Source organism: Mus musculus, chromosome 10, assembly GCF_000001635.26.
Source record: "Mus musculus strain C57BL/6J chromosome 10, GRCm38.p6 C57BL/6J".
In the NCBI taxonomy this organism is placed as follows: Eukaryota; Metazoa; Chordata; class Mammalia; order Rodentia; family Muridae; genus Mus; species Mus musculus.
Window position 1 is genome coordinate 80,470,098 of NC_000076.6, and position 8,699 is coordinate 80,478,796.

An 8,699-nucleotide genomic window follows, 5' to 3' on the forward strand; every position below is an offset into this window, starting at 1 on the left:
GAACTTCTTCTCCCAAGTCCCACAAAATCCAATCAGCAGCTGTGTGCCCTGGACTACAAGATATGTCCAGACACTCTCAGAGTCAGGCAGGCTGGTACATTTTGTAGGCTTGTGCTCATCAGTCAGGATCACCTCACCACAGTGTGCACCCTTACCTATGTGCTGTTAGTAGAATAAAAAAACAAACAAACCAACAACGGTACTTATTTCCCACCCCCTAAGCTTCCCCCATGGCCTGGTGGGAACTGCCCAGTGAACTTTCCCCACAAAGCCAATAATTGATCCTCAATCAGATATTCAAATATGCTCTGGGAGCCTCAGCCTCAGCCTCAGCCTCAGCACCAGCGACCTCCAGGATGAGCGAGGCTTCTGTGAGTCTTTTACCTCTCACTTCCCCCACCCTCCCCCTTTATCATAGCCCCCACTCCCCACCTTGCTGAAGACTTGCAAGTATCTTTTGGTCTTAAGACTCCCCCGGGAAGCCTAGTTCCAAATGAGGTGTAAAAAGCTAACACACACACACACACACACACACACACACACACGCCCAGTGCTGGGTTAAAATCAATATTCTCTTCACAGCTCCATCGATGAACAAGCGTCTTCATTTATTAATTATGAAGGGGGATCTCGGAGCTGCTGGCTCCTGCCTGTGCCGGGCCGTGGTGGTCTCTCTACCCCACTGCCTGCTTCCCCATGGATGGGACTGTGGTAGCCATAGTCTGCACCCTGAGATCAGGAAGAGGCTGGGAGGGGACTTGGTTTTTACTTCTGGCTCTTCCTTCCATCTTGCCCAGAATATAAGCTCTGCGGGGCTCAACACCACCTGCTCCTCACCACAGAGCTCCCAGGGTGGGCCACATCTGCTTAAGATGCTGCCCCCAGTGTGAAGATATCAGGAACGTGAGAGAACACTGTCACTCACTACTGTCTACCCATCTAACCCTCTGCTCACCCACCCATCTACCCTTCCACCATCCACAAGCATTACATCATCTACCCAGCCACCTCCATCCACCTGCTCACCAATCTCTCCATTCACACTACATCCATCTACCCACTCACCCACCCATCCACTCACCCATGGATGGATGAGTGGATGGATAGATGGACGGATGGATACATGGATGGATGGATACATGGATGGATGGATACATGGACGGATGGATACATGGACGGATGGATACATGGATGGATGGATACATGGATGGACGGATACATGGATGGATGGATACATGGATGGATGGATACATGGACGGATGGATAGGTGGGTGGGTGAATGGATATATGGGTGGGTGGGTGGGTGGGTGGATGGATGGGTAAATAGTGGGTGCATGGGTAATGGGACAGGGAACCTGGGGTAGAGTTTGAAGGAAGTTTCCAGAGGAGTGGACAGCATGGATGTATGAATATATGGGGAAACTCTTGCTCCAGTCGCTACTGTATCCCTTCCCCTTCCACCTCTATTTCCAAGCATGTCTTATGAGTCACAGGTGCTGTGGCCAAACAGGTGGCTCTGGGGAGGCCTGAGCAGGGAGTGAGGTCGCCAGCATCACACAGGCTGAGTCACAAGGTTAGGGAAGGGGGTGCCTGGTTAGACAGGAAATGATGGTCTCTGAGGAAGGTGGCTGCTGCCCCAGTCTCTGTGACTCCCTATCGAGGCCTCCCCTCTGCCTCCCCCCAACCCCCCAGGGCTCCCACGGTCCCTGCAGGCTATGCACACTGTCCTGTCCTCCTGAGCAGCCCCTCCATCTCCCGGCAGCCTATTCTCTCTGCGGGGTCCCGGGAGGGTTGGGGCGCCCTGCACAGGGTGCAGAGCTGTCAGCGCGGCAAGGAGGGGGCTCCCGCGCCCAGGTCGATGAGAGTGGGGGCCCAACCTGCGGTTTACACTGAATCCGCAAAACTCACCCGAGCTTGAAAAGTGCTCAATACGCCATCGATCGATTGGCGCTGCTGATCGGTGCGCCGCTGCAGTGGGCTGGGGGAGGCGGTCAGAGCAGACCCTCACCACCTTCCCCTCAGCCCGGGACAGGGCGGGGAAGAAGGGGGGAGCGCGGCCCCCGGGAGGAGTCCTAGGTCCACACAGCGTTCCAGGCAGTAACACCAGGGTCTAGCTCCTAGGCTAGTGGGAGCCGGGGTGGGGTCCCCGTAGCTTCTCCAGACCTGGCCTTAGTGGCCTAGAGTTACACAAAGCTCTAGGTGCATCCATCCCCAGCGCCACATAAACCAGGCCTGGTAATGTCTGCCTGCCCTGGGGAGGTGGAGGCAGGAGGAGCAGGAATTCAAGGTGTCCTCAGCTACATGAGGAGTTGTAGAAGGCCAGCCTAAGATTCAGGAGGGCCTGTAAATAAGGGTCTGTAAATAAGCAAACAACCACTTTTAGTCCCCAGCTCTTTTGGGTGACTCAGAATAGAAATGATAAAAGGTGGGGCTGGGGTCTGACTCCCTGCTTACCACAGAAGCCTGCATTCTGAGCTCCAAGGCCCACATAAACAGCAGGGCAGGGCGGGGCAGGTGTGAAGCCTAGCGCTGGTAACTGAGGACCCCCAGTGTTTGCTAACTAGCACCTAGCCAAACCAGTAAACTCAGGGTTCAGTGAGGGCCCCCCCCCCCGGGGGTGGTGGGAAAGCCTGGGAGGCAGAGGCAGGCAGATCTTGAGGAATTTGGAGCCAGCCTGAGATATATAGTTGGACCCTGGCTCAAAACAAACAAAAAATTAGGAGGCAGTGTGGCACTGACCTCTGACCTCCGCATGAGGGGGCTGGTCTCCTGGGTGACCTTGAACTGGTTTCTTAACCTTTCTATGCCTCAGGTGTCCAGTGAGCACAGAGGTCTTTAACTTTCCCGTTCCACTCCCACCCTAACCATCTCGTTTCTAAGTCCTCTCATCTTCCACTTGTTTTGTCTTTTTGAGACTGGATTTCTCTATGTAGCCCTGGCTGTCCTGAAACTTATTCTGTAGACCAGGCTGGCCTTGAACTCACAGAGATCCTCCTGCCTCTAAAGGCTTGTGCCACCACACCTAGTCTTTTTCTTGAAGGCAAATCTCCCTAGCTTTCAGGCTACATGGTTGTCTCTCTTTCTCTCTGTCTCTCTTTCTCGCTCTCTCTCTCTAATGGAGTTGGCACAGCTGGAAGAGCATCGTTCCCCCCCCCCTTGCTTCCCTTGCCTCTGAGCCCAGAACCAACCCCACAGCAGTTCCCAGCACTAACCCATCAGTACCCTCTGACCCCCACTGGAGCCCAGGGCCTCCCTGTACCCACCTTCCTCTCCTTAGCTAAGATCCGGTGGCTGCACTCACTCCTGTGTGAGGAAAATGGATTTCTTTGGATTTGGGACCAATCAAGAAAACCCCATGGTGTGTGGCACATAGTGGGAGACCTGGAAGGAGAGGAGGCAGGACTTTGAGCCCTCTTAACTCAGACTTTGTCAAAGGAGGTCTTTAAAGCCTGAAGCAATAGTTCCTTCCTGCTTTTAATCCCAGCTTTCCGGAGGCAGAGGCAGGAGGATCAGGACTTCAAGGTTATTCTTCCATACTGTACTGGCTGGTTTTGTGTCAACTTGACACAAGTTAGAGTCATCAGAGAAGAAGGAGCCCCAGTTGAGGAAATGCCTTCATGAGATCCAGCTGTGGGGTATTTTCTCAATTAGTAATCAATGGGGAGAGGGCCCAGCCCACAGTGCAAATAGAGCACCCACATAAATAAATAAATAAATAAATAAATCTTTTTCAAAAAGATTTTTAAAAGTCATCCATCTATACATTGGAGTACTATTCAGCCGTGAACAAGATCTCAAGGCTTGGCGCAGATCCTTGGGGACATTTGCTCCCTGAGAGATCCAAACACAAAAGGCATAGTGTTGACTCCATGACAGGAAATACTCAGAACAGGCAACCCAAAACAAGGAGTGGATTTGTGAGCTAGGGACTGAGACAGGACAAGATGGTGGTTGTCAGGACCGGGCATTATGGGCGGCTGAGTATTCTGGAAGAAGACAGTGGACCTCGGGCCAACATTTCACAGTTCGAAAGTATTAGCTTCATGTTCCATTACGTTCATCTCATTATAACACAGGCATGTGTGTACAAGTATGGCCACTCCAGGAAGTGGGCAACAATCCGGACCCCCCTCTGCCCCTGTATGAGTTCAGGGGTGAGGGGCCTTTACTTTCTATGCCCTTCCTCCCATTATTATTCAGGAAGATCCACTCAATGCAGCTCTCTTGCTGTTTGCCCAAACCACATTCTCAGGCACAGCCCCCGCTGCACAGGCCGGGGACTGACAGTGTCTCTCCCTGCATGGAACCTCCTAGCAGGGCACTGAGAGGAGAGGTAATAGGAAGATGGCCCCAGGCTCCTGGAGTAGACTCAGACAAGTGACCACAAGGGTCCCATGGGGACTGCTTGTGTAAAATGCACAACAGTTGTGTTTAAGGGCTTCCTAGGGTCCACGTGGTCTTTGTAAATGTGACCTGATTAGAATGCAATCAGAGTTCTTGGATGGAATTATTAGTACAGTGATGACGTGTGTTCTTAGGAAAAGAGGCTCTGCAGGGACCTGGAGGCCCCTGTAGGATTGAGCCAGGAGCCATGGAGGCTACCAACCAAGGAAGGCTACCAACCATATGAAGCAGCAGAAGCAAGAGGAACACTCTCCAGTGCCCACATTTTGAAATACCCCAATACCCACATTCCAAGGTCTGGAAGCAGCCTGTCAGTCCCACCAGCACCTTTGCTTCTCATTTCTAACCCCCAAACTCTGCTTGGTTTGAGGGGGCTCAGCAAGGGCCAGTTATAGCAGCAGCTCATGGCTACAGAGTGGTCTGGAAGTAGGAGTGCCACTGTGGGCTCAGTGAAGCCTGTGGGGCTCCATCTCCAACCTCCCAAGACCGTGCAGGAAACATGGAAAACATGGGCCGAGGTTCATCCGGGCAACCCGGGGAAAACTTTTTTACAACAAACATATCCAGCTCAAGTGGGAGGAATCCAGACAGGGGGGAAAGGAGGGATAGAAAGGTAGGGAGGAAGGAGAGCAAGAGAAGGCTCCGGAGGTGAAGAGCCACCCCGCTGTCCCCACTCTCCAGACCTCTTCGGTCCCTGTCCATTAGATCCTCCTCTGAAAAGGACGTCCCCCGGTCCGCGATCGTGCTCCCAGTTGGGCCGGCGGGATTCGAACCTACGCCCCGGGGGGCTGCGGAGGGGAGGCTCCCTCAACGGGTCGTTATCCTGGGGCCGGGAAGGCGATCGATGGCCCGCGGGCGCCAAGCGCCTGTGCGCCCCGTTGCGCATGCTCCGCATCGACCGCGCCCCGCAGCCCCGCCGGCCCCGCCCCTCTGCCCACGGGTTGCTAGGCAACCACTGTGTGCGCGCTCCCATTGGCCGGCGCTCCGGGCGCGGTCAGCCGGTCAGCGCAGCTCGGGGCCTGGCTCCGGGCGCCGGTCGATGCCGCCGTCCCCTGACCTTCCCGGGACGCGCGGCGGGGATGGCGGCAGAGGAGCTATATTGACCCGTTTCTTATCTCAGGGATGCAGGGCGGAGGGGGGAGCTGCCGGGGCAGGTCCGGGTGGCAAACCCGGAAAACCAAGAGCGGGACAGTGCTGCGGTGACCAGATACCCTGGAGGCGGGAGAGGGAGGAGGACGGGGAGGATCCCTGGAGGCCACTTGAGTGAAACCCTCGGTGCTTAAAGGCTTCAGACTCTATCGTCATTTCCCTGGGGTTCAGATCTTCTTTGCAGATGTGACCCCCCCCCCCCCCCCCGGTCAGGATGAGGTCAGAGTGCATGGGGGCGGGGCCAAAGTCAGAGCCTGGTTCTCAGGGCATCTGTGCCACACAAGGCCCCTCATCCAGCAGCACCGGGACCCACAGCTTCTGGCAGGGAACAGAGACAATTATTTAAATTTAAATTATTTAAGTTTTGTGAATTATATTTGTTTCTGTATGTGCTATATGTCATGTGCATAGAGACCAGAGGACAATTTATGGCAGTCAGATCTCTCCTTCCACTATGTGGCTTCTGGGAATCGAACTCAGGTTGCCTGCTTGTTGCAAAGCCTCTCTACCACTGAGCCATCCTGTGTGGGTCACTGTTGATGATCCCATGCCTCTGTTGCTGAGGCAGGAGGATCAAGTGTTCCAGGCCAGTCTGGACTATAGAGAGAAAGCCTTTTTCAAAATAGAAAAACAAAGCAATCCGCTAACTGCTGTGTTTGTGGTAGAGGACTCTCCTAACATGCAAAATAAAACAGAAATGTGTGCAGGCGTCGGCAGCATGTAGACTAAGATGGGAACATTACAGAGATTAGTGTGGCCGCTGGGCAAAGATGACACTTGAATTCGTGAGGCATTCCATATTGAAAAAAAACAGAACAGAAATGCAATTTGGAGCTAGGATCTCAGCATGTAAAGCAGACTGTACTCCTAGCAGGCCAAGAGGGTCTGGTTTTCATTCCCAGTGTAATAGAGACCATCAAAAGCTAGGCCAGGGCCGATGGTACCCACACTCAATCCCAGCACTCAGGAGGAAGAGGCAGGCCGATCTCTGTGAGTCTGAGTCTGCCTTAGTCTTCAGAGTGAGCTCCAGGACAGCCAGGGCTACATAGTGAGGCCCTGCCTCAATCAATCAATCAGTCAATCAGTCAAACAATCAATCAAATTAAAGAGCTAGACAAATCGAAATCCAGAGCCAAGCATGGTGTTATCCACCTGATATCCTCCCTACTCCTGAAACTGAGGCAAGAGAATTTCACTTCAAGTCTATCCTGGGCTACAGAGGAAGTTCAAGGTCAACATGGACCATTCAGTAAAGTCCTGTGTCCACATAGAAAGTAGGGACCAATGGCTGATGCCACCAAGCCTGGCAACATGATTTCCACCCCAGGGCCCCACTGGTGGCCGGACAGGGCCGACTGCAACATTGGTTTCGGCATGTGTCTCTCCAATAAATATAACTGAAATAAAAATCATTTTTAGGGATCTAGAGACATGGCTCAGTGGTTAAGAGCATTGACTACTCTTCCAGAGATCCTGAGTTCAATTCCCAGGAACCACATGGTGGCTCACAACCATCTGTAATGAGATCCGATGCCCTCTTCTGGTGTCTGAACAGAGCAGTAGTGTACTCATATACATAAGATAAATAAATAATTCTTTAAAATTTTATTTTTAAGTAAATGAGGGCTTGGTGTGGCTGTGTAGTGAGGTACTAAACTCTCTCCCACGGAGGGGCCTGGTGACAAGGATCCTCTTAAGCTAGTGCTTGAAGGATACACTAGAGAACACTTGTTCCACTGACGGCACGCAGGTGCCTATACCTGGGAGGAGGAAGTGAGGCCACCAATCTAGAACAACAAGCTTCAAGCTCAGGAAGACCCTGACTCAGAAAAAAAAAAACACACGGTATAGATTGAATGAGAATGACAATTGACTTCCATACCGAGACTACTACACACACACACACACACACACACGCATACACATACTCACGCATACACACACTCACACAAACACAGAAGCATTTCATACACACATACACAGAGACACATACATACACAAACACACCCAGACATCACATAGACACATACATACACAAACTCACACATACATACGCACACACACACACACACACACATATCAAACTCACACATACAACTCCACACTTAGATCATCACCATGAGTCTCACAATTTCCTCCAACACTCGACAAGAGTAAGGAGGAAGCAGGTTTTTGTTTTGTTTTGTTTTGTTTTGTTTTTGTGGTTTTTCTATACAGGGTTTCTCTGTGTAGCCCTGGCTGTCCTGGAACTCACTCTGTAGACCAGGCTGGCCTTGAACTCAGAAATCTGCCTGCCTCTGCCTCCCAAGTGCTGGGATTAAAGGCGTGGGCCACCACTGGCAGGAGGAAGCAGTTTTGGCTCATGCCATCTAACTGCCTTTAAAGACACAAAAGAGAGCCGGGAGTGGTGGCGCATGGTGGCCATCCTGCTGCAGCTTTGCCCAGATGCCACATCTGGTCTCTACTTGCTGTCTCTCTCCCCTCTGCGCCCCTCCCCAGTTTCTGCCTGTCAGCTCCTCAGGGCTGGAGCACGTGCCACTGACCAGGCTGTGCGGGGTTATTTCTGAATGCAGACACTGGGATTCAATTTTTATCTTAACCTGGTTATCGAGTTGGGATGGGGAGGGAGGCAGGGGCCCTTGTGGAAGATAAAAGGCGGCTCTCATCAAAGGAGGACCTGGTTGGCCACTGGATGAGGTCCCTTCTAATGGAGTCAGGGCTGTGTGGTGGCTGGAGGACAGTGCCTGTATGGGAGTCTGGGGGAGGCTTAGTGCCAGGTGCACTGAGTGTGCGTGATTGAGCCGGCCCTCTCTGTGCCTTGCATGATTGAGCCGGCCCTCTCTGTGCCTTGACTTTTGTTCCTGTACTTGGGAATGTGCAGCAGGAGTTCACATTGGGCTGTGAATATGCTCTGCTCCTGTGCAGCAGGAGTTCACACTGTCATCCCGGCGCACCGGATGCCCAAGGCTGGAGTCTTGCTATGAGTTAGATGCCAGCCTGGGCTGTAGAGTGAGACCTTGTCTCACACAAAGAAAACCAGAGATGTGTTGGCATACACCCTTTATCCCAGCACTTGAGTGGCAGAGACAGGTGTGTCTCTGTGAGTTCCAGGCCAGTTTGGTCTACTGAGGGAGACCGAGTCTCAA

The 8,699-nt window shown here is 52.6% G+C and overlaps 1 long non-coding RNA gene across 1 annotated transcript; it reads right to left on the bottom strand.

Moving 5' to 3' along the window:
- Positions 1 to 1,311: 1,311 nt before the first annotated feature.
- On the bottom strand, positions 1,312 to 5,283 carry Gm40716. Its single transcript, XR_871876.1, has 3 exons — positions 5,088 to 5,283; positions 3,264 to 3,381; positions 1,312 to 2,355 (listed from the first exon to the last, which is right to left on the bottom strand). It is a non-coding gene; the product is annotated as a predicted gene, 40716 (long non-coding RNA).
- Positions 5,284 to 8,699: the final 3,416 nt, after the last annotated feature.